Below are 26,772 nucleotides of genomic sequence, written 5' to 3'. Positions count from 1 at the left end.
TCTATCTACGGGGAAAGTGTGGAGAGAGTGTCCAGCTTTACGTTTCTGGGCACACACATCTCAGAGGACCTCACATTGTCCACCAACACCGCTGCGCTGGTCAAGAAGGCACAGCCACGACTGTTCTTCCTGAGAACATTGAAAAACACTGGTCTGCCCCAACAGCTGCTGACAACATTCTACCGCTGCACCACAGAGAGCATACTGTGTGGCATCTTTCTGTGGTAATTCAGCTGCACGGAGGCGGAGAGGAGAGCTCTTCAGCGCGTCGTCCACAGAGCACAGAAGATTATCGGGACACAGCTACCAGCCTTGGAGGGCATCTACAATGCACGGTGCCTCAGTAAGGCCGTCAGCATCCACAAAGACTCCTCACACCCTTGTAATGGACTGTTCGAACTACTTCCCTCCGGCAGACATTACAAGGCCTTCTACGCCCGAACCTCCAGACTCAGGAACAGCTTTATCCCCAGAGCTATAGCGGCTCTGAACTATCCTGCTGAGTGCCCCCCATCCCCCCTGGACTGTCTCCCTCAGTTGGTCACATTGCACATCGACCCGGCACAGACATATTTACACTTTAGACTGTTTTACTGTTTTTTTTTTATCTTGTTACTCTGGGTGTCCACATTTTTAGTTAATTAAGTTATTACATCGGATGAAAGCTGCATACCAAATCTCGTTGTACCTCTGTGCAATGACAATAAAAGATTATTATTATTATTATTATCATATGAACATTTAAAAAATAAATTGTTGCAGAGTGCTGGGGAACCATGAGGCGAATGGGATTAATTAATGGCCAGAGGTTTCAGTCAGAACTTTTCACCCCAGGGAAATGTCAAGGACTGGAGGGCATTGCTTTAAGGTGAGAGGGGCAAAGTTTAAAGGAGATGTGCGGGGGAAATGTTGTTTTCCACAGAGTGGCAGCAGCCTGGGGAATGTGCTGCTATAGGCAGTGGTGCATGCTGATACAATGCGGCATCTGAGTGGCTTTTAGATAATCATGTGGATATGCAGGGAATGGAGCGATATGGACAGTGTGCAGGCACACCAGATTAGCTTAGCATGGCATCCTGGTCAGTGTGGACATTGTGGACCTGATGGGCATGTGATGGGCAATGAGGTCCTCTTGTGAACCCATTATCTGTCTCTGTCTGTCTGTCTGTCTGTCTGTCTGTCTGTCTGTCTGTCTGTCTCTCTCTCTCTCTCTCTCTCTATTTCTCTCTGTCTCTTTCTCTGTCTGTCTCTCTCTCTCTCTCTGTCTCTGTCTCTTTCTCGGTCTCTCTCTCCCTCCCACCCTCTCACTCTCACTCTCTCTCTCTCTCTCTCCCCCTCGCTCTCTCTCTCTCTCTCCCTCCCTCTCCCTCTCCCTCTTTCTCTCTCTCTCTCTCTCTCTCTCTCTCTCGCTCCATCACTCTCTCCCTCACTCTCTCCCTCACTCCCTCTCACTCTCTCTGGCACAACCAGCAGGCAAAATTATCGAGTGGCGGGGAGCAGATAATATATCATCCCAGATGGCAGTGTTACAATTTTGAACACACACAGTCCTGGCTGGCTGATTCCCTACCATCTGTATACAGTTTAAACCACACACTGACCCATTGCCACCTCCAAGATGAGGAAACACACAGCCGGAAGTACTCATCGGACCCAGGCGCCGTAATCCATCCCGGGAGCCAGTCCCACACAATTTGAGCCGCCTTTCCTCGACACCCTTCGTCTCCCTCCAAGATGCAGGGAGGCGTATCCTGTACAGGCTCCTCCTCCACACCCTGCACTTCCTCGCCCTGGTCCACCGTCCGGACACCAAGTGGCGGTCAGTGTTGCCTTCCAGTCGCGAGGGGGGTCCCCGGTGGGGGTCCCTCTACGCAGGGATTCTCCCCCTCTACATTGGGGACCTGGGGTGGAGGGTACTGCACCGAGGTGTTCCCTGCAACCTGTTTCTCTCGCGGTTCACAGACTCGCCAGCCGCCTGCCACTTATGCGGGCTGGAAGAGTCTGTGTACCACGTGTACATGGAGTGTGTGAGGCTGCAGCCACTGTTTGAATATCTAAAGGGATTGCTCCTTGCCTTCTGGCTGCATTTTTCACCCACCATCCTCATCTTTGGACACCCTGTGCATAGGGGAGAGGGTAGGGCTGAAGATGTCCTGGTTGGGTTGCTCCTGGGCCGGGCCAAGCTGGCCATCCGCGAGTCACGGCGCCAGACGGCGGAGGGCTCTACCCGGGCCAGTTGTCTGCCCCTTTTCCGGGGTTACGTCCGTGCCCGGGTGGGATTAGAAAGGGAATATTGTGGGCACCCTGAGGGAGTTCTGGGACCGCTGGGCTCCGCAGGGAGTTGAATGTATCCTCAATAAGGATTGTATCATAATTGTATAATAGTTTATTATGGATATATGTTTGTATTGTATTTATGGTGGTGGGTTCTGGCTTGTTTTATTGTAATGTAAATATTATTTTTTAATAATTGAATAAATTTTTTGATTTTAAAAAAATAAATAAATAAAAATAAAAGATGAGAAAACACCAACCAGTAACCCAGCATCCTGGGCTGCACCATACTCAGTGCCCATGGGACTAGAGCACCAGTCCTCGACCCCAACACATGCAGTCTGCCTGGGTCTGAGTGCTAGAGCCACTACCTCACAGCGCCAGACACATGGTCCATTCCTCACCTCTGCTACTAACTGTGTGGAGTTTGCACGTTCTCTCTGTGACCACGTGGGCTTTATCCGGATGCTCCAATTTCACAGAACAGGCCCTTCGGCCCACAATGTCTGTGCTGAACATGATGCCAAGACCATCACTTATCTACTTGCCCATAACCCATATCCTTCCATTCCCTGCATATCCACTATCATATCTACCGTAACCCTCACCCATGCCAACACATTCTGGGCACTCACAACCCTCGGTATAAAAAGCTGCCCCGCACATCTCCTTTAAACTTTGCCCCACTCACCTGAAGAAGGGTCTCGACCTGAAACGTCACCCATTCCTTCTCTCCAGAGATGCTGCCTGTCCCGCTGAGTTACTCCAGCTTTTTATGTCTACCCTCTAGTATTTGATTTTTCCATCCTGGGAAAAAGATTCTGACCACTCCGCCTCGGCCAATATATATCTCCTCCCACATCCCAAAAATGGGCAGGTTTGTCGGTCAATTGGCCCTGTCTAAATAGCTGCTAGTGTGTAGGGTGGATGAGAAAGTAAGGCTATACTGAGGCATTGTATAAGGTGCTGGTCAGGCCACATTTGGAATATTGTGAGCATGTTTTGCCCTCAGATTTAAGGATGGGCTGCCATTGGAGAGGGTCCACCCCTGGTCTGGGCGTTACCATCAGTTGCTTTTGTTCCTTTATCCGTGACTTTTTAAATGCTTTAAAATTCCTTCCTCTTGCTCACCCCCGCCCCGGGTACCATGTAATCCCGTGCTACCTGCTCCACGGTCGGATAGTCGGCGACTAAACCGTCTCCCCCGCCTGGTTTGCCAGGTGAGGAGGGGGCTGTGGACCCCCAGCAGAACCAAAAACAAGACCTATCAAGGGCGGATGAGCTTCTAACGAGCCAACGGCCATCCACACTTCAGTAGAAGTTGCGATCACTGTCGTACACGGCATTGTAAGGAATGATGATAAAGCACACACACACACACATACCAACATCCTGTACTTCCAGCAGCGGAAGTCCGCAGGACCTGGAGGACAGAGATGTGTGGTGCTTCCGTCACCGTTCCTGTCGGCAACCTGCACCACTGTGTCGCTAATGTTGTCAACAATTAAGATAATTGCCTTAAATCAACGCCTTCTTGTTTTTGCTAAATTCAATCCTTTTTCCTTGAACAGCTCTTCTACCTTGTTTTAATATACATATGAAAAGCCTTGGGACTTTCACTAATCTGACTAGCCAAAGCCATTTCATGGCCCCTGTTGGCCCTTGTAATGGCCCGCTTGAGATCATCACATCCCACCCAAACCACTCCGTCCCCAGGTACCCTCCCCTGCAACCACAGGAGATGCAACACCTGTCCCTTTACCGCCTCCCTCGCCTGTCTAAGGGTCCCGATAATCTTAATCTTTTCAGGTGAGGCAGAGATTCACTTGCACCTCCTCCAACATTATCTACTGTATCCATTGATCAAAGTGTGGACTTGTATACATCGGCGAGTCCAACTGTAAACTAGGCGATCGTTTCACTGAACACCTTCGCTCATTCCGTCTTAACCTCCCTGATCTCCTGGCTGCCACATTCCAATTCCCACACTGACCTTTCTGTCCTAGGCCTCCTCCATTGTCTGAGTCAGGCCAAACGCTAAGTGGAGGAACAGTATTGGGCAGTAAGTTTGGGCAGCTTATAACCCAGCGGTATGAATATTAATTTCTCTAACTTCAAGTAACCCCTGCAACCCCTGTCTCCATCCCTCCCCCCCCCCCAAGTCGTTACTGGTTTCAAAGACTAATTGTCTGTAACTTGTTTTCACCAAGCCCACAGCTAGCAATGGCCTGTTTCTTTTATCATTCTTACTTTTTTGCATGTCTTTCATACATTTGTTCTATATCTCTCTCTGCCGCCTTCTATATCTTGTTTCCTTTTCCCCTGACTCTCAGTCTGAAGAAGGGTCTCGACCCGAAACGTCACCCATTACTTTTCTCCAGAGATGCTGCCTGTCCCGCTTAGTTACTCCAGATTTTAGTGTCTATCTGGGACCTTTCCTACTTGCTTTGTATTGCTTGAAGCTCTGTCTGATTTCATCTTCTAATGGTCATCCACTTGAGAGAACACACATCACCATCGGCCCAGAGGCAAACGCTCTCAGCTCAGAATCGGAGCGCGGACACGAGACCACGATGGACATGGGGGGGAGAAGGGGGAGCAGCAGGGGGCAAGTGACTCCTCTGCTGCCTCCACTGTGGCCCATGGGGCTGCTGCAGTGTAGGGGTGGCATCTATCAGCAGGCTTGACACCAGCCTTTAAGAAGGAACTGGAGATGCTGGAAAATCGAAGGTAGACAAAAGTGCTGGAGAAACTCAGCGGGTGCAGCAGCATCTATGGAGCGAAGGAAATAGGCAACGTTTCGGGATGAAACGTTGCCTATTTCCTTTGCTCCATAGATGATGCTGCACCCGCTGAGTTTCTCCAGCAATTTTGTCTACCTTGACAAAACACTGGTGAGTCCCAAAACTCTTGGGAGTGCCATGCGCAGTTCTGGTCACCGCACTGCAGCAACAATGGGGCTTGCAGAGGCTATTCACAAAGGTGTTGTCTGGAGTGGAGGATCTTCGTTATGGGGCGAGTCAAGTCGATCACCGCATGCACAAGTACGGAGAGGTACAGGTCAAATACTTGCAGCAGCAAAACAGGCACATAAACACACACACAAAATAAACTACAAATCACACACAAATACTACAAGATGGTGAAAATCTGACCAAAAATCAACAGTACGAGAGATCGATAGATTCTTGACTAGTACAGGTGTAAGAGGTTATGGGGTGAAGACAGGAGAATGGGGGTGAGAGGAAAAGATAGATCAGCCATGATTGAATGGCAGAGTAGACTTGATGGGCGGAATGGCCTAATTCTGCTCCTATCACTTATAAACATTAACATTTGGCAGTCTGTTTGTTTTATTTCATCTTTTTGTTATTTTTAGTGTTTGTTAAAAGTTTGTTGTTTTATGTGGTGGGGGGGGGCGGGGGAAACAGTTTTTTTCAGGTTCTTACCTTCCCGGAGACGTGATCAAGTTTCGGATCACATTTTCCGGGCTCTACGGCTTACAATCGCTGGAGCTGGAGGCCGCCTCGGACTGTCGTGAGCCCCACCGCGGGGTGCGGACTTAACATCGGAGCGGATCCCTTGCCTGGGATCGCTCCCACCGTGGCCTGCGGACTTCCCATCAAGGGCTTGCAGTCTCGGGAGAGGCTGAGTCGGGAGCTCCAATGCCGCAGAAGGTTCGACCAGCTCCAAAGCGAGGTTCGATCTCCCGGCATGGAGGAGCTGACAAACCCTCGATGCAGGAGCTGAACGCCTCGACACGGAGGGTCCGAATGCCACCGGCTACGGGAATCAAGATCATCCCGTCAACGGAGGCTCGAGGCCCCCGACCGAGGAAGAACAAAAGGAAGGACTTGAACTTTATTTCGCCTTCCATCACAGTGAGGAATGTGTAGGAGTCACTGTGGTGGATGTTCATGTTAAAATGTGTTTTTGAGTGATCTGTTGCTTTTAATTGTATGACTGACCTGGCCAATGAAATTCCTCTTATGCTGCAAAACATACTTGGCGAATAAAATCTGATTCTGATTCTGATTCTGATTTGTTGAAAACACACAATAAGAAACGTCCATGTTAGTGCAAGAGATGGTAGGAATTAGACAAAACATGCTGGTCAGGCAAAATACGGGTCAGACAACAACTCTGGAGAAAAGGAACAGGTGACCTTTCGGGTCGAGACCCCTTTTCCAGAGATGCTACCTGACCTGGTGAGTTACTCCCACATTTTGTGTCTATCTTCGGTGTAAACCAGCATCTGCAGTTCCATCCTACACAGGTGGCCTGTGGTGCTCCGTTGCTGATGTGGGGTAGGGTGCGGGTTAATTCAACAACCTGATGGTTGCAGGAAAGTAGCTGTTCCTGAACCTGGTGATAAGCAGGCGATACTGAATGACAAATGCCATCTTCTCCAGCCAACATCTGTAGACATTCCCACGTTGGGAAGGGTTGGGTCAGTAATGGAACGATTGGATACGCCGGGCTTGTTCTATTAGGAGTGGCCTGACGAACGTAAGATTATGAGAGGGGTAGATTTAGTTTAGTTTAGAGATACAACGCGTAAATACCGAGTCCGCGCCAACCAATGATCCCCACACTAACACTATCCTACACACACTGGGGATAATTTACATTTACACCAAGCCAATTAACCTACAAACGTACACGTCTTTGGAGTGTGGGAGGAAACCAGAAATCCCGGAGAAACCACACGCAATCACAGGGAGAATGTACAAACTCCGTACAGACAGCACCCGTGGCCAGGATTGAACCTGGGTCTCTGGTGCTGTAAGCGCTGTAAGGCAGCAACTCTACCGCAGTACCACTGTGGCTGCCCCCGCACAGCAAGGACTTAAGGGCCTGTCCCACGAGCATGCGACTCCATGCGGCAAGTGAGACCTAACGTGGTCGCTTGAGCCATACGGCCTCGTGGGGCCGGTCCCACTTCGATCGCCGGAGCCGTATGGAGTTGTGCGGGGCCGGACCCGACATTGCGTGAGGCTCCGAAAAACTGACCATGTTCAAAAATTCCGCGCAGCAACGGCCTTCCAGCCCGCAGGCGCATTGACGCCGTATGCACTGCCTCGACGGGCGTACGCAGCGTCTCGATGCTGTACGCAGCGTCTTGATGGCGTACGCCTAGCACGAACTTCCCGTGGACTTTGCACAAAATTTACGTCACTCACTCGACCTCCGCACGGCCCCCGCTTCCGGTTTGGTCGCCCTCGCCGTATGCAGGTCGCATGCTGGTGGGACCGGCCCTGTACGGGGATCACTCAACTTCCGCGCGGCCCCCGCTTCCGGTTTGGTCGCGCTTGCCGCATGCAGGCACATGCTCGTGGGACCGGCCCTTTAGAGCCATTTAGTCAGAGGATTAAATAGGGAAAGGACAGTTGGGTCATACGTGCACAAATGGGATTCGTGTTAATGGGCAAAAGGCCAGCATGGACGTAGGGCCGAAGGGCCAGTTTCCACTCAGCACAACTAGGACTCTACCAATCATTGTTTGACACTCAGGTTCAGTGATAGAAAAAAATCCCTTTCTGTTTTGCCATTTGTGTGCGTTTTCTAATCATCACATTTATCACCATTTGAACCATCAGTGGCTGTGAAGAACTTCATGACAACCAGAGACTGTGACAGAAACACCAGGCCTTTGTGTGTGGGACTGGGTCGCTGTGGAGATGACTGTGAAAGGTTGTTTGATGTCTGCCGGTGATGCACACAAGGTCACCGCAGATAGACACAAAATGCTGGAGTAACTCGATGGGTTAGGCAACATCTCTGGAGAGAAGGAATGGGTGGCCCCTCTTCAGGCTGAGTATCATGGCAAACTGGAGATATGGAAGGGTAAAAAGAAAATATAAGGTGTGAAAAGGATAGTTCAAATCAGACGATGATCAAGGAAATGTATAATGCTTAAGAAAGAACTGCAGATGCTGGAAAAATCAAAGGTAGACAAAAATTCTGGAGAAACTCAGCTGGTGAGGCAGCATCTATGGAGCTGAAGAAGGGTCTCGACCAGAAAGGTCACCTATTCCTTCGCTTCATAGATGCTGCCTCACCCGCTGAGGGGAAGGTGACAACGAGGCATGCAAACAGTAAAATTAATCAGGAGGAGAGTGAAACTAGTCGGAGAACTAGAGTGGGGGAAGGACAGAGAGAGAGAAAGGGAAAGCAAGGGTTACTTGAAATTAGAGAAGTCAATATTCATACTGCTGGGTTGAAAGCTGCCTCAGACCGGCCAGGTGCTAATTAACACAAATGTAAGCCCAGCTCAACAACTTGACATTGCTTGCATCATAGTTGCTAAAAATACTTGTTATTTTGACCAGCCTGGCATGTAGCAGTTCAGTGCCATCACAGAGAGAGGAGGCCCAGCCAAGTGGGAACAACCTCCTTCACAATAGTTCTGTGCAGATTCAAGTGCAGCTTTCAGAAGCCAGCGGGTAATCACAGTGTAGCAGCAGTCACTCGACACCAGCAGCAACAGCTTTACACAGGGTGGCACGGTGGTACAGTGGTAGAGTTGCTGCCTTACAGCGCTTACAGCGCCAGAGACCCAGGTTCGATCCTGGCTCTGGGTGCTGTCTGTACGGAGTTTGTACGTTCTCCCCGTGACCTGCTTTGGTTTTCTCAGTTTCCCCCCGCACTCCAAACACGTACAGGTTTGTAGGTTAATTGGCTTGGTATAAAATTGCCCCAAGTGTAGGGTGGTATGTGCGGGGATCGCTGGTCGGCACGGACTCGGTGGACCGAAGGGCCTGTTTTCACACTGTATCTACACCACAGGGCCTGGATGGAACAATACACTCTGTGGAGAGAGGGGGCTACAGGTGGGGAAGAAGGTTCTTGCACAGACACTCACCCAGCCAAGAAAACACATACACTCTGGCTGAAGGGTAGGGGGGGGGGGGGTGGGGGGGGGGGGGGGGGAGGGGGGGGGGGAGGGGGGGGGGGAGGGAGGGGAAGGGAGGGGGGGGGAGGGGGGGGAGGGGGGAAAGGGGGGGGGGAGTCTAAATGTGGAGGCAGGAACTACACATGGGGTTTACACAAAATGCTGGCGTGAAAGGTGGGGGTTGCACGACCGGTAAATGGCAAGGGGGGGGGGGGGGGGGGGGGGGGGGGGGGGGGGGGGGGGGGGGGGGGGTGGTAGGATTGGTTGCTAGCAGGGTACACCCATTCTACACCCTCCTTCACAATAGTCTGTGCAGATTCAAGTGGCAGGGGGGGTCAGGGGGGGGGGGTTCAGGGGGTAGCAGCAGTCCCCGCAACAGGGGTTTCTGTGGGGGTGGGCTGGGGGGGGGGGGGGGGGGGGGGGGGGGGGGGGGGGGTGTGGGTGTGGAGAGGGGGTGGGGGGGGGGGGTGGGGGGGGGTGGGGGGGGGGGGGGGTACAGGGGGGGGGGGGGGGGGGGGGGGGGGGGGGGGGGGGGGGGGGGGGGGGGGGGGGGGGGGGGGGGGGGGGGTGGAGAGTGTGGGGGGGGGGGGGGGGGGGGGGGGGGGGGGTTACAAACGGCATGGGAATTGGGTGACCAAGTGTTCTAGTGTTAATGTGCGGGAATGGTTTACCAAAAGATACGCCCCAAATTACACTTTTCAATACACTCATGAGCTACAGAGTGGGATACCAGAGGGACTGTGAAATTACATGGATAGACATGGTAGGGAATTGAAGAATGTAAGTGAACAGAGGGATCTGGGAATAACTGTGCACAGTTCCCTGAAAGTGGAATCTCATGTAGATAGGGTGGTAAAGAAAGCTTTTGGTGTGCTGGCCTTTATAAATCAGAGCATTGAGTATAGAAGTTGGGATGTAATGTTAAAATTGTACAAGGTATTGGTGAGGCCAATTCTGGAGTATGGTGTACAATTTTGGTCGCCTAATTATAGGAAGGATGTCAACAAAATAGAGAGAGTACAGAGGAGATTTACTAGAATGTTGCCTGGGTTTCAGCAACTAAGTTACAGAGAAAGGTTGAACAAGTTAGGGCCTTATTCTTTGGAGCGCAGAAGGTTAAGGACTTGATAGAGGTTTTTTAAAATGATGAGAGGGATAGACAGAGTTGACGTGGAAAAGCTTTTCCCACTGAGAGTAGGGAAGATTCAAACAAGGGGACATGACATGAGAATTAAGGGACTGAAGTTTAGGGGTAACATGAGGGGGAACTTCTTTACTCAGAGAGTGGTAGCTGTGTGGAATGAGCTTCCAGTGAAGGTGGTGGAGGCAGGTTCGTTTTTATCATTTAAAAATAAATTGGATAGTTATATGGATGGGAAGGGAATGGAGGGTTATGGTCTGAGCGCAGGTATATGGGACTAGGGGAGATTATGTGTTCGGCACGGACTAGAAGGGTCGAGATGGCCTGTTTCCGTGCTGTAATTGTTATATGGTTATATGGTTAAAATGCTGGAATAATCCAGCGGGACATGGGAGAATCTCTGGATAGAAGGAATGGGTGACGTTTCGGGTCGAGACCCTTGTTCTGATGGAGAGTCAGGGGAGGGAGACACAGAGATATGGAAGGATAAGGTGTAAAAATGAGGCATCAAAGGGGACAACGCTCAAGGAAAATATAGAATAGATCATTTGTTAGCTAGGGGAGGCTGACAAGGAAGCATACAAAGATAACAATGTAATGAAGAGGACAGTGAGACTGCTTGGAGAACTGGGATGGGGAGGGGATGAGAGAGAGAGAGAGAGGAGAAGGCAAGGGTTATTAAAGATAGAGAAGTCGATATTGATACCGCTGGCTTGTAAGCTGCCCAATCTTCAGCTCAGCTGACGTGGGATGTATGGTGTTGGGAGCGTTGTAGACAGACACACTGCCCACAGGACCTCACTCACTGTATGGAAGAACACTGTGGTAGTCACACAGCACACTGCAGAGCCTGGGGGTGATCGTGAGCAGTGACGGCAGCCCTGCAACAGCGGGGTACGTGGACAGAGCCAGCTTCCAGACGCAGCACATGCAATATTTCCACCAGATAGAACATTGATTGAACCAGATTGATGCATTATCCATAGCACGGCACTGATCATTTGGGGCAAAATCTTGGACCAAAGATGCATTAACGTCAGCTGTTCCACCCGTGACATCACGCACATTAGTCACATTATTCATCATGTATCTATACACTGTAAATGGCTCAACTCGATTGTAATCATGTTGTCTTTCCGCTGACTGGTTAGCACGCATCAAAAGCTTTTCACTGTACCTCGGTACACGTGACAGTAAACTGAATCCAAACTCAGTGCCACAGGGCTGTGTGCTCATCCCTCTCCTCTACTCCCTCTTCACCCATGACTGCATCCCTAGGTATGGTTCCAATGCCATCATAAAATTTGCCAACGACACCACGGTGGTAGGACTGATCAGTGACAACGACGAGTCAGCCTACAGGGAGGAAGTCCAGCACCTGGCAGCCTGGTGTGCCAACAATAACCTCGTCCTCAACTCCAAGAAGACGAAGGAAATTATTGTTGACTTCAGGAAGAACAGAGGGGGCAGACATACCCCCATCCACATAAACGGGACTGAGGTGGAGCGCGTCTCCAACAACAAATTCCTCGGGGTACACATCTCGGAGGATCTGTCCTGGTCCCTCAATACCACCAAATTGTTCAAAAAGGCGCAGCAGCGCCTTTACTTCCTGAGGAGGCTCAAGAAAGCTCACCAGTCCCCCCAGATCCTGGCCAACTTTTACTGCTGTACCATCGAAAACATCCTGACCACCTGCTTCACGGTATGGTACAGCAGTTGCACCGCAGCTGACAGGAAGGCACTACAACGGGTGGTGAAAACCGCGCAGTACATCATCGGTGCCCCGCTCCCTGCCATGGATGCCCTCCACCGAAAACGGTGTCTGAGACGGGCCGGGAAAATCATCAAGGACCCCTCTCACCCTAACCATGGACTGTTTGCCCTCCTCCCATCAGGGAGGCGGTACAGGAGCCTCAGGTCTCGCACAAGCAGGCTGAGGAACAGCTTTTTCAACAACACCATTACATTGCTGAACTCGGAGTTCCGTCGCTAGATATCTTTAGTCTCTCCCATTTGTATACAGTATTTGCCTATGGACCAGTTTTGCTTCTAATCCATCCACATTCCACACATTGTTAACCAGTACTCTTTTACTCTATTGTATGCTTATTCTGTATTTTTATTTTCTACTTCTACTATCTTGCACTATGACCATGACCAGACGCTAAACTGCATTTTGTTGTACCTATACTTGTATCTGTGCAATGACAATAAAGTTGAATTGAATTGAATTGAATGGGTCGAATGGCCTTCCATATCAAAGGAAAACCCACGCAGGTCACCGAGAGAACGTACAAACTCCGTACTGACAGCACCCGTAGTCCGAATCAAACTTGGGTCTCTGGCGCTGTAAGGCAGCAACTCTTCTGCTCAGCCACTGTAGTTTCAACTCTCAATTTCCCTCCTGGGATAAATAAAGTTCTATCGTGTCGTATAGTACCATCATCGTGCAAGTTCCCCTTCACCCTCACTTCCTCAATCTCTGAAATATTCATCCATCTACACTTCAAAAGCTTCCAATGACCCAGCCTCACCCACCCAGTGAACCCACTGCCCACAAGAGAGAAGGGCTGGCCCCTTGTAGTCTAGCTCAGTCCCCTTGTCAGTCCACCCTTAGGCCCACACACAATGAACACACAGGGACTCTGACTTGCAGGCAGAATCTTCCCAGAGAGAAAGAACCAAGTCTCACCTCACCGAGGATGTTGATCTTGTGACTTCTTTTGTCCAATTGCAGCTGGAAGAAAAAAATCAAAGAGTCAATTGGAGAGTGTTTTACGTAATGTGTCCCTGAACCGAACAATGCAATTCTTACTTGTAGCAACACTACAGATATGTAATCATCGTACTCTATAAAACACATCATAAACAAACAACAAACACATACATGTATTTGGCAAAATATCCAACTTAACCCAAGACTTGTCCCACCAGGATCATTTCTGTTTCCCCCTGCTACAGGTGGGCAGAAGAGATACAGAAACATGACAGCGAGCATCACTCGACTCAGGAATAACTTCATCCCCTCTGTTATCAGCCTTCATTAAGTTAGGGTACTGTCCGATTCACACCTACCCTATAGAGGCCATTGGACTTCATCTGTGGAATTGATGGGTTACAATGAGTAGACTGGGAGGATGAAGCAGTGACCACAATGGGCGAGGGGAGGGACGGGCGAGGAGAGGGACAGGTGAAGAGCATGCAAGGTAAGGCGATGGCTGGCGGTCTGCTACAGCCTGGGACTCACCTGGAACATGACACACTCACAAGAACGAGAGCGCAGACTGACATTGAAAACTGCGCCAGAACTTGGCGCCTCTTGCAAGCGGACTCAGCAGACTATTTCTCTACACTTGCTAAATGAGGAAGTGCTTAGGTATGGCAACACTGTACTAGATTGTATGCAAAAAAATAATGTCACTGTGTGTTTGCCCAGACGACATTGACCTATATTCTGCACCCTATAATTTCCCCTTTGCTCCACCTAAAGTATACATGTGTAATTTTAGTTTAGTTTAGTTTTGGAGATGAACGTGTAAACACATCAACCCACCTAGCCCGCGCCAATCAGCGATCCCCACACATTAACACTATCCCACACGCACTAGGTACAATTAACAATGATACCAAGCAAACCTGTACGTCTTTGGAGTGTGGGAGATAATCAGAGTTCCCGAACAAATCCCACGTGGTCACGGGGAGAAGGTTCGAACTCTGTACAGACAGCACCTGCAGTCGGGATCGAACCCGGGTCTCTGGCGCTGAAAGCGCTGTAAGGCGGCAGCTCTACCACTGCGCCACGAGAAGTTAACTAAGCTGGAAAGGGTGCAGAGAAGATTTACAAGATGTGGCCAGGACCAGAGGGCTTGAGCTTTTAGGGAGAGGTTGGGCAGGCTAGGATTTCATTCCTTGCTCAGGAAGCTCACGGGTGATCATATATCTCACCCCGAAACGTCACCTATTCCTTTTCCCCGGAGTAGCTGTCTGCCCACTGAGTTACTCCCTGCATTTTGTGTCTATCTTCAGCATCTGCAGTCCCTTCTTACACATGAGAAATCATGAGGTGAATGTACACAGTCTTTTACCTTGGGTTGCAGAATCAATAACTTTATGAACTTTATTGAGCTTGATGAAATGGCGGCAAACATGGAGACGCCAGCATTATATGTACAATAACTTTCACTACATAATGTATAACAGCATCTGTGACAATAAATAACTATCTTTTGAATATCCATGTGCAAAAACTAGGCGACATAGGCTTAAGGTGAGAGGCAAACGACTTAATAGAAACCTGAGGGGCAACTTTTTCCACACAGAGGGTAGTGGGCATTTGGAATGAGCTGCCAGAGGAGGTAGTTGAGGCAGGTAATATAATAACATGTATAAGACATTTGGACTGGTCCATGGATAGGATAGGGACAAACACGGGCAAACAGGACTGACGGATGGGCACCTTGGTCAGCAGTTGAACTGAAGGTCCTATTTCCCTGCTATATGACTGTGGCCGTGATTTATCATCAATTGAACGGGACAGGCGGCATCTCTGGATTACGTTGCTGCTTGAGACCCTTCTTCAGACTGAAAAAGGATCTCGACCTGAAACGTCACCCATTCCTTCTCTCCAGAGATGCTGCCTGTCCCGCTGAGTTACTCCAGCATTTTGTGTCTACATTCAATTTAAAACAGAATCTGCAGTTCTTTCTTACACATATCATCAATTGAAATATAACTGACAAAGTATACAACATGTTACTTTCCCAACAGCCTCAACAGGAATCCATTGATACACCAACATTTTGCAAAGCATTCATGCCCAGTAAAGATCTGACATCAAGACTTCCGCTCCTCCTCACCTTTGAAATGTCACATGGATATTCAGAGAATGGAAGGTTACAGATCACATCCAGGCGGAGAAGATTAACTCATCTTGGCGCCATATTCAGAAGACATTGTGGGCCCTCTCCCACCAGGCAAGAGGTACAGGAGTGTGAAAACGCACACCTCCAGATTAAGGGACAGTTTCTTCCCAGCTGTTATCAGGCAACTGAATCATCCTACCACAACCAGAGCTACTATCCACCTCATTGGATACCCTTGGACTATCTTTGATCGGACTTTACCTTGCACTAAACAGTATTCCTTTATCATGGATCCATACATTGTGGACGGCTCGATTGTAATCGAGTATTGTCTTTCCTCTGACTGGATAGCACGCAACAAAAGCTTTTCACTGTACCTCGGACACATGACAATAAACTAAACTAAACTAAACTATTGATCCTGTTTCTGTACTATTCTGTTTTTATGTTTATGGTATATGTCTTTTAAAACAGAATGCTCAGAAACCACTGTCACCATCTTCTGAAATGATAACTGGAGATTGTGAGTAGTAGCCTCAAGAGAATGAATGAATAATGACATGCACAGTTTCACTCGTGCCGTGTAAGCATGGAATGCTGATGAGAGGCCTGTGTTTGTGATGGGAACCAAGGGCAAAGATGCTGGTTATCCAAGGACTTAGCTGGAGATGTTTGTGTTTGTCCTTCACTGGGCATGGAGCAGTAGTCTGACCACTAGAAGTCAGGGCTGGAGTCAGGAAAACCATGAGTAGAGCAGTATAGACATTGCAGTTATATAAGATGCTGGTGAGGCCACATATAGAGTATTGTGTTCCGTTCAAAGCACCATGTTATAGGAAAAGTGTTGTGAAGCTGAAAAGGATAAAGAGAAGCAAAACGAGGATGTTGCCAGGACTGGAGGATGTGAGCTATCAGGTTCAGTAGGCTGGGTCTCTATTCCTTGGAGCGCAGGAGGATGAGGGGTGATCATTTAAAGGTGGATAAAATCATGAGAGGAATAGATCGGGTAGATGCACAGAGTCTCTTGCCCAGAGTAGATGAATGGAGGACCAGAGGACATAGGTATAACGTGAAGGGGAAAAGATTTAATAGGAATATGAGGGGTAACTTTTCCACACAGAGAGTGGTGGGTGTATGCAACGAGCTGCCAGAGGAGGTAGATGAGGCTGGGACTATCCCAACATTTAAGAAACAGTTAGACAAGTACATGGATAGGATAGGTTTGGGGGGATATGGAACAAATGCTGGCAGGTGGGACTAGTGCAGATGGGGCATGTTGGCCAGTGTGGGTACGTTGGGCCGAAGGGCCTATTTCGACACTGTATCACTCTATGACTTGGACTCTATGTGGAAGGAATAGAATGTTTTGAAATGCTGAAACATGGTATAATGCAATGTCAGCCAGCATGACTGGCATGAATGGCCCTCTCCCCGACAAGTTTGAACAGAGGCCAGGCTCGGGTGAGCCTGTGCCCAGGGTCACTGTCGACGATGCCAGGCTGGCCTTGCAGAGAGTGAACCCAGAGGAAAGCGGTGGTCACTGTGGTGTCCTTGCACGAGAGACTAATGATGGATCCATGATACTGTCACCAGGTTCAGCGATATGCTTTGTTCTGCATACAACCCGATCAAATCACACAGCACGCCGCACCAAGGCAGCGCACAAACACTCGCCACGTATCTGGGGCCGACAACGTTTCAAAAGCTTTTGGTAATTTTCTCTTCTCACAGCAGCAAAGTAGGCCTGACACCGCACATGTCCACAGGAGGCCTCCCAAATGGTCCTTGTGCTTGGTGGCTCCCCACACGAACACGTCACTCTCAACCCTCGCCCCACCCAGGGTCCCTCTTAGATCTTGCCGCCCCCCCCCCCCCCCCCCCAACCCAACTGGTTACTCTTTGCTCCCATCAGCTGAAAGAAGGTGGCACGGTGGTGCAGCGGTAGAGTTGCTGCCTTACAGCGTTTGCAGCGCCGGGTTCAATCCCGACTACGGGTGCTGTCTGTGCAGTTTGTACGTTCACCCTATGACCGCGTGGGTTTTCTCCGAGACCTTCGGATTCCTCCCACACTCCAAAGACGCAAATGTTCGTAAGTTAATTGGCTCGGCAAATGTAAAAATTGTCCTTAGCGTGTGTAGAATAGTGTTAATATGCGGGGATCGCGGGTCAGTACGGACCCGGTGGGCCGAAGGCCCTGTTTCCACGCTGAAAACTAAAGTATTCTTGCATTTCTTTAATCTCTCCCTACTCCAAATTGAGGTTCCCGCCTGGTTTAAGAAGACCACCATCATTCCGGCACGCACCCGGTGGGCCGATAAGGCCTGTTTCTGCGCTGTATCTCTAAACTAAAGTAAGCTGGTCTACCTAATGAACCCCACCCTGTGGCTGTCACACCCACCATCACGAGGTGTTTCAATGGACTGGTCAGGGCACACATTATCTCCAGCTTCCTGGACTGCCTTGACCCACTGAACTTTCACCACCACCATAACAGCCCACGGCAGGAGCTGTCTCAATAGACAATAGACAATAGGTGCAGGAGTCGGCCATTCCTGCCTTCTCCCCATATCCCCTGACTCTCTCTTGAAAGCATCCAGAGAACCTGCCTCCACTGAGATAGAGAATTCCACACTCACCACTGTGAGAAAAAGCGTTTCCTCGTCTCTGTTTTAAATGACCAACCCCTTATTCTTAAACTGTGTCCCCTGGTTCAGGACTCCCCCAACATCGGGGACATGTTTCCTGCCTCTAGCGTGTCCAAGCCCTTACCAATCTTATATGTTTCAATGAGATTCCCTCTCATCCTTATAAACTCCAGAGTGTACAAGCCCAACTGCTCCATTCTCTCCATGGCCCTAAACCCAACCCTGGGACATCTAGATAACAAGGGCCTTCAGAGATAGGGATCCCTCCTCATCTCCTTCCTTTTATGCTGAGGCGATGGCCTCTGGTCCTAGACTGTCCCACTAGTTGAAACATCCTCTCTACATCCAAATAGTTGTGATATTTACACTGGGGAGTTTGAAGCCCTTGCCCTCTCCACTTCAGCGCTGGAGTGTGTACTATTTATAGACTATTCCTGCGGCCAAATTCTGTTCTGGCTCCATCTACAGATTTGCAGATGACACCATTGTGGCCGGCCAGACCAAGAACCGTGACAAGATGGAGTACAGGAAGGAGATCGTGAGCTTAGACACATGGCATCAGAACAACAATCTCTCCCTCAATGTCAACAACGGGAATGAGCTGGTTACAGACCAGGAGGTGTGATGGTCAACACATTCCCGTCTGCATCTACAGCGCTGAAGTGGACAGGTCAACAACTTCAACTTCCTTCTTGTCAATATCGCAACTATTTGGATGTGGAGAGGATGTTTCCACTAGTGGGAGAGTCTAGGACTAGAGGCCATCGCCTCAGAATTAAAGGACATATCTTTAGCAGGGAGATGAGGATGGATTTCTGAAGTCAGAGGGTGGTGAATCTGTGGGATTCATTGCCACGGACGGCTGTGGAGGCCAAATCAATGGGCATTTTTAAGGCAGAGTTTGATAGATTCTTGATTAGTATGGGTGTCAGAGTTTATGGGGAGAAGGCAGGAGAATGATGTTGAGAAGGAAAGATAGATCAGCAATGATTGAATGGCAGAGTAGATTTCTCTAGCATCTGCAGTTCTTTCTTAAACATCAGCCATGATTGAATGGCCGAGTAGATTTGATGGGCTGAATGGCCTAATTCTGCTCTTATAACCCACAACCCTATATGTTCATTGATAGTCACACGGACTGCTGGTGATTTCCGTTCTTCCAGGGAGAGTCGCGGTAACTTGATGTTAACTGTCGCGGCGATTTCATTCTTTTTATAACCGCTTCTAAAAGTAGACGTGCTGATGGAATGAGATTCAGTCAAGGAAAGATGTATTTAAATCTGACACAATTAAACCCAGCATCAGGTTTGAATTTAATTTATTGCCACGTGTACCGAGGTACAGTGAAAAGCTTTTGGTGCATGCTAACCAGTCAGCGGAAAGACTATACGTGATTGAAATCGAGCCGTCCATCGTGTACAGATACACAAAAGGGAAGTTAGTTAGTCTGATGGACTGGTCTGCGTTTAGAACTCGACAACTTCTGCGGTCTTGGGTGGAGTGATTGGCAAACCTGGCAGTGATGCATACTGATAGGATGCTTTCAAAGGTGCATCTGTAGAAAATGGCAAGAGTCATGGCGACATGCTGAATTTCACGCGTCTTCTGAGGAAGTAGCGGCTTTGGTGGGCTTTCTTGGCCAGAGTGTTTTGTAGTTAGTCCAGAACAAACAGCTCATGTTCATAAGACATGTGGCCCAGTCACACCACAGACTATTTAATGGGGAGATTGTCTTTAATTGATTGAGACAACAAGCCACTTGAGTCATAGAATCAAAGAGCTATACAGGATGGATAAAGGCTCCTCAACCCACACTGTCCCTGCTGACCAAGTAAATATTGGGCTAGTCCCATTTGCCTACATCTGGGCCCCAGACCTAGTACTGGGCGGCACGGTGGCGCAGCGGTAGAGTTGCTGCCTGACAGCACCAGAGACCCGGGTTTGATCCTGCTACGGGTGCTGTCTGTACGGAGTTTGTACGTTCTCCCCGTGACCTGTATGGGTTGTCTCTGAGATCGTCGGTTTCCTCCCACACTCCAAAGACGTACCGGTTTGTAGTTTAATTGGCTTGGTAAGGATGTAAATTGTCCCTAGTGTGTGTAGGATAGTGTTAATGTGTGAGGATAGCTGGTCACTGCGGACTTGATGGGCCGAAGGGCCTGTTTCCACGATGTATCTCTAAACTAAACCTCTGAACACTTCCTCTCCATATATCTGTCCTTCAGCTGTCCTAGATCTGTGCAAATTCCTCACAAGTCGTAATTAAATTCATGTCTATTGCTCCTTCTGACATCTCATTCCAGACAAAGGCTACTCTTTGAGTGAAAACGTTGGCCTGAGGCCTTGCTTAAATCTCTCCGCTCTCAGCTGAAACCTATTCATTCCCGTTTTAAAATCCTCTACACGAGGAAAAAAACAGCGACACTTTATCCAAACGCCTCATGATCTTAGTCACCACTCAACCTCCGACACGGCCAAGACGAAAGCCAGAGTCTGGTGTCTGAAGAAATGTCACGGCCATGGTCTCCAAAGATGCTGCCTGACTGCTCATCATGTTTAGCACAGATATCATTGGCCGAAGGGCCAGATTCTGTGTGGTTCTGTTCTATATTTAGTTTAGAGATACAGCGCGAGATACAGAACACCGCACTAAATCCGTGCCGACCAGCGATCCCTGCACACTAGCACTATCCTACACACACTAGAGACAACTTGCAATCTTTACCGAAGCCAATTAACTTGCAAAAGAATACATCTTTGGAGTGTGGGAGGAAACCATAGCACTTGGAGAAAACCTACTCGGTCATGGGGAGAAGGTACAATCTACGTACAGACAGCACCCGTAGACAGTATCGAACCCGGGTCTCTGGTGCTGTAAGGCAGCAACACTACCGCTGCACCACCGTGCCATCCCCAATGTTATCCCTCAGTTGTAGAGAATGTATCTCAACCCTCTTGGCAAATAGCCCATGGCATTCCGACTGGATACTTCAGGTGCTCAGGATAATCTCTGGAGCTCCACATGGATGAAATGAGTCTGCAAGTGTAGTCACATCTGCAGTGCAGGAGCCAGCAGTCTACTATGCACGGCTCAGGACCACGCTACATCACTGCTTTCCACAATTCAAGCACATTGCCGCATATCCAGCAAATATACAATTTTGCCTTCAACTGTAAACCTCGGCACAAAGCTCCAAAGACGTGCAGGTTTGTAGGTTAATTGGCTTGGTAAATGTAACAATTGTCCCTAGTGTGTGTGTAGGATAATGTGTTAATGTGCGGGGATCGCTGGTCGGCGCAGACCCGGTGGGCCGAAGGGCCTGTTTCCGTGCTGTATCTCTAAACTAAACTCCTTGTGCCACCCCCCTCACCCCCCCAAGGGCATTTGTCTCCTTCCTGTGTTGCCTTAGGGGCAGAGGGTAAGTGCCCACTGTAAGGGCACAGAGGGCACACGTGCATCGTCCAGACTATGAGGAGAGCGCTCCTTCTTGCCTTCACTGTGGTTCATGAAACCAAGCTGAACACCTCAACTCAGGCTTGGGGGAAGCACAGTGGTCCATCCCACCCCACTGTAGGGCTCTCTCAAACCACATCTGGGACACTCCGGGCAAGCAGGCCGGGCAAGCAGGCCGGGCAAGGAGGGATGGAGAAGGGGGCCGGGCAAGCAGGCCGGGCAAGGAGGCCGGACAAGTAGGCTGGGCAAACAGGCCGGGCAAGGAGGGATGGAGAAGGAGGCCGGGCAAGCAGGCCGGGCAAGGAGGTCCGGACAAGGAGGGATGGAGAAGGAGGCCGGGCAAGCAGGCCGGGGCCGGGCAAGCAGGCTGGGCAAGCAGGCCGGGGAAGGAGGCCGGACAAGCAGGCCGGACAAGGAGGCCGGGCAAGCAGGCCAGACAAGGAGGCCGGACAAGGAGGGATGCAGAAGGAGGTGGACAGCTGAGAACAATGGGGGAACCCAGCATGTAAATGTATCTGCCGGCTCCAACATGATGCCACCACCACTCACATCCTGCCCTCTACTTCCCTTTCAGCCTTCCACACAGACCTGGTCCACTCATCCCTCCCTATCTAGCCCTTCGAGCCAGCACCGCCATTCATTGTGATCATGGCTGATCATTTTTTCACAGAGAGTGTTGAATCTGTGGAATTCTCTGCCACAGAAGGTAGTTGGGGCCAGTTCATTGGCTATATTTAAGAGGGAGTTAGATGTGGCCCTTGTGGCTAATGGGATCAGGGGGTATGGAGAGAAGGCAGGGATGGGATACTGAGTTGGATGATCAGCCATGATCATATCGAATGGCGGTGAAGGCTCGAAAGGCCGAATGGCCTACTCCTGCACCTATTTTGTATGTTTCTATGTTTCTATTATCCAAATCAGTAACCCGTGCCTGCCTTCTCCCCATATCCCTTGATCCCGCTAGCCCCGAGAGCTCTATCTAACTCTCTTTTAAATTCATCCAGTGATTTGGCCTCCACTGCCTTCTATGGCAGAGAATTCCACAAATTCACAGCTCTCTGGGTGAAAAAGTTTTTTTGTCATCAAGTTTTAAATGGCCTCCCCTTTATTCTTAGACTGTGGCCCCTGGTTCTGGACTCTCCCAACATTTTTCCTGCATCGAGCTTCTCCAGTCCTTTTATAATTTTATACGTAATTTTCTACTGGCACTTCTCCCTGCAACCCTTGGTGTAAAGCTATCCTCCCCCCCCTCACTGACTCACCTTATCAGCTATACAGTTCCATAGATATAGTCAGACATGGCTTGGGCCTAGTTGGTGGGCCGAGGTCTCCAGCGTCAATGTTGAAACAGATGGCTCTGTGACTAGGTCAGACCTTCTTCCCACCAAGGCACTGTACTCTGGCAGATCCCTGACATCTACTAGCTGCTCGCAGTATCCCAGAGTGTCTCAGCCGACCGAGAAACCCAGCAAATCCCGGAGTAACTCCTCACATTGATTGGCCTGACTGGTTCAGAAAAGTACCGTCCCAAAGGAACTGTCCCAAAGTCCGTAACAGTGGCTGGAACAGCTCTGTGTAGTCAGTGCAAATGGACCCACCCCTCCCTCCAAATGCAATCTCTTCCTCTTTATCCTCACCCCCCTCCCCCCAACTAGGCAATCCCCCATAGAACATAGAACAGTACAGCACAAGAACAGGCCCTTCGGCCCACAAGGTCTGTACCAAACATGTTGCAAAGCCCAACTCTTTATCTAGCTGCACATAATCCATATTTGTGCATTTCCATACACCTATCCAAGTCCCCTACACTGCACTATCATATCTGCCTCCACCACCACCCCTGGCAGCACGTTCCAGGCACCCACCCCCCTCTGTGGAAAAATCTTGCATCTCCTTTACATTGTTGCCCCTCTCATCTTAAAGCTCTGCCCTCTTGCATTTAATTTTACTATACTTGGGAAAATAGTTCCGACTATCTATGCCTTAATCTTATATCTGTATATGCTATCAAACTTCCCCACAATCTCCGGCACCCTGTCTGTCTAACCTCTCCCTGTAGCTCATATCCCATAATCCAAAAATCATTCTGCAGCATTTCCAAAACATCCACATCCCTCCTGTAATGGGGTGACCAGAACTACACACAATACGCTAAATGCACATAGTACCTGCCTCAATGACCTCCTCTTATACCTGCCACAATCTGTGTGGCCAGGTTGCCCCAGGTTCCTATTAAACGTTGCCGCTCTCTCACCTTAATCATCTGTCCACTGGTTCTCCACTCTCCTATCCTGGGGGTCCATTCACCCTAATCTCATCATGGTTTTATACAGATAAAGAATACAGATTATATACACCTCCATCAAATCATCCCACAGCCTCTTGCGCTCCAAGGAATAAAGTCTTCGGCTGCCCGGCCTCTTTCTGTAGCTCAGGCCCTCAAGTTCTAGCAGCATTCTCGTCAATGTTCCCTGCATTCTTCCAGAGTGACCACAACTGCACAAAATACTGCAAATGTGGCCTCACCAATGTCTTGTACAACTGTACAACGCAGCCCAGTTTGTATAGGGGACACGGTGACTGGTGAGAGCGGTCAACAATGGACATGTCATGACCGGTGTGCCAGACCGATCCTGATGCTGATCTATGACCACACGTAATCTTGGCCATCAACCGAAAGGCTGTTGTGAAACATGGAAGGCAGCGGCAAGCAGCATCACCAGTGCCTGTGTTCACTGAGAGGCAGTCGGAGTCCACACTTTCCAAGTCCCATCATGACCCCATCCTCCAACCTAACTCCCACTATCAAAGATAGACACAGAGTGCTGGAGTAACTCAGCAGATCAGGCAGCATCTCTGGAGAGAAGGAATGGGTGACATTCTTCTTCTGAATGATGCTGCCTGACCCGCAGTTACTCCAGCATTTTGTGTCCATCTTCAGTTTAAACCAGCTTCTGCCGTTCCATTCCATTCAATCCTTCAACAGCCCCCCCCCCCCCCCCCCCCCCCCCCCCGACTCTATCCCACCCATCAACCACTCCCACTAATTCTCTTCCTCTCTGGCAGTGAGGAGGTTCAGATCCAGTTTAATTCGACTGCTGTGGATGGATTTGTCTCAACAACTTCCCCCAGTTGCTGTGAAACCTAATCTGCCAGCTGCCTGCTCTGTAGGAAGCCCATGACCAGCTGGGCAAGAGAATGGCTGCAGTTCACAGGACCCTGGCTGTGATCTGGTGGAAACATTAGCAGCACGGGACTAAATCAGGATTAGCCACACTGTGTGAAACTCTGTGCTAGGCTGGTGCTGACAGAGAGTGGGATCACCAGCACCCACCTACACTGGGCTACACCATGCACACAGGGAGAGGGACAGGGGGGCAGAGGCACAAGGGAAGGGGGGACAGAGAGACAGAGAGGGACAGAGACAGAGGGACAGAGAGAGAGAGAGAGACGGAGAGAGGGACAGACAGACAGACAGAGAGAGACAGACAGACAGAGACAGTGAGAGACAGAGAGAGCGAGAGAGAGAGTGAGAGAGAGAGAGACAGAGAGAGAGAGGAGAGAGAGAGAGAGAGAGAGAGAGAGAGAGTGAGACAGACAGAGAGAGACAGAGAGAGAGAGACAGAGAGAGAGAGAGGAAGAGAGGCAGAGACAGACAGGCAACGAGAGACAGAGAGAGGGAGAAGAGGGAGAAAGAGCGCAAGAGCCAGCGAGATCGATCAGAAAATGAGAGGAAGAGGAAATTGAACGAGAGTGAGTGAGAGAGTCGCGGGGGTGGGGAGCCTGTGGCTCAGGACCACAGGGTGCCAGGGATCGGTGTACGGGTCACAGAGTGGCTTCTGGCCAGAGTGGCCACGTGTTTAATTGTCACATGTACCGGGAACAATGACGTTCCTACCAGCTGCAGCTTCACAGACCCGTCCATACAACAAATCAATATAAACTCTAATATGATAAATGATCAGTAGTACGAGTGATCTAGATCTTGACAGACAGACACACAAGACCTTCAGCAGCATCCTCTCCATGTGTGGCCAAGCCATTGATGACAGAGTCGGCTGGACAAACCCACCCAGTCCATTCACATTCTTCAGGGCTTTTAGCTGGCCTGTGTGTAACCCCTGCCTGACCAAAGTGGTCCACTCTTCTAAAGAAGGGTCTCGACCCAAATCGTCACCCATTCCTTCTCTCCAGAGATGCTGCCTGTCCCGCTGAGTTACTCCAGCATTTTGTGTCTATCTTTGTTCCACTCTTCGATTCACTTTCAAAATCCATTTCCCATTGATGAAAATTGGGAAAGGCAATAAATGCTGACCTTGCAACAATGTACAAATCTTCAGTTTAGAGATACAGTGCAGAAACAGGCCCTTCGGCCCACGCCGACCAGCGATCCCTGCACACTTACACTATCCTACACACACAAGGGACAATTTACAATTATACCAAGCCAATTTACCTGCACACCACTCTTACATTGGAGTGTGGAAGGAAACCGGAGATCCCGGAGAAAACCCACGCAGGTCACAGGGAGAAGGTACAAACTCCATACAGACAGCACCCATAGTCAGGATCGAACCCGGGTCCCCGGCACTGTGAGGCAGCAGCACTACCCGCTGCGCCGCCTGTGATGTGTATTAACCCATCAACGGAAAGACAAGATATTCCAATCGAGCCGTCCACAATGTACAGACACATGATGAAAGGAAGAAGATGAATACGAGATGTTGCTGTAGGAGTAGCGATGGTAAACCTGCCGTGACCAGTACACGAGGAGTCACCTGGGCTGGGCGTAGGGTCACCAACTTTCTCACTCCCAGATAAGGGACAAAGGGTCAAAATACGGGATAATTTCCCGACGGCAATCCGTTGACCGACTTGGCCGTGGCTGGGGGAATGATGAGTTGGCCCGGGTGCTGGACCGCACACAAAGCCCAGCCGGCGGGGCCAGCTGAGGAGTTTTGGCCCGGGCCACGCGACAAAGTCCAGCGCCCCGTCCAACTCATGAACCAATGATCGGCCGTGAGAAGGAGGGGTGGTGGTGTCGGCGGTAAGCAAAGGTCCGAAGGTCGCTCCGACCCGACAGTCCCCTCGACCCGAGTAGCAGCAGTCAAATATGGGACAAGGGCGGTCCTGTACGGGACAAACCAATTCAGCCTAAAATCCGTGATGTCCCAGCTAATATGGGACAATTGGCTACCCTAGTTCGGTGCCATCTTGGATCTTGGATGGTAGATGATGGGGTTAAAGAGTGTGTGGGTCTGTGGATAAGGGTCAGAGTTCAACCCGTGAGGTCAAGTAAGGGTAGAGTTAGAGATCCCACTGGATATTGACCACGAGAAATGTCTTCCCACGACTGCATGGATCCCTCTGCCTGCTCCAGTTTCCATCCACATCAAGGAGAGATAGATCAGCTATGATTGAATGGCGGAGTTGACTTGATGGTCCAAATGGCCTAATTCTACTCCGATCACTTATGATGATCCCACAGACACACTGGT

At 49.8% G+C, this 26,772-nt stretch overlaps 1 protein-coding gene across 1 annotated transcript in view; it reads right to left on the bottom strand.

The window, feature by feature from the left end:
• The window catches only part of tln2b (talin 2b), a 321,397-nt gene that overhangs the window by 234,769 nt on the left and 59,856 nt on the right, over positions 1–26,772 (bottom strand). The window contains 1 exon segment of the mRNA XM_055662804.1: positions 13,006–13,050. The gene's annotated coding sequence lies outside the window, so the exon portion shown is untranslated.

Source organism: Leucoraja erinacea, chromosome 36 (genome assembly GCF_028641065.1).
Source record: "Leucoraja erinacea ecotype New England chromosome 36, Leri_hhj_1, whole genome shotgun sequence".
Classification (NCBI taxonomy): Eukaryota; Metazoa; Chordata; class Chondrichthyes; order Rajiformes; family Rajidae; genus Leucoraja; species Leucoraja erinaceus.
The sequence above is the reverse complement of the archived record's forward strand: the minus strand, read 5'-3'. Positions and strand labels throughout refer to the sequence as shown.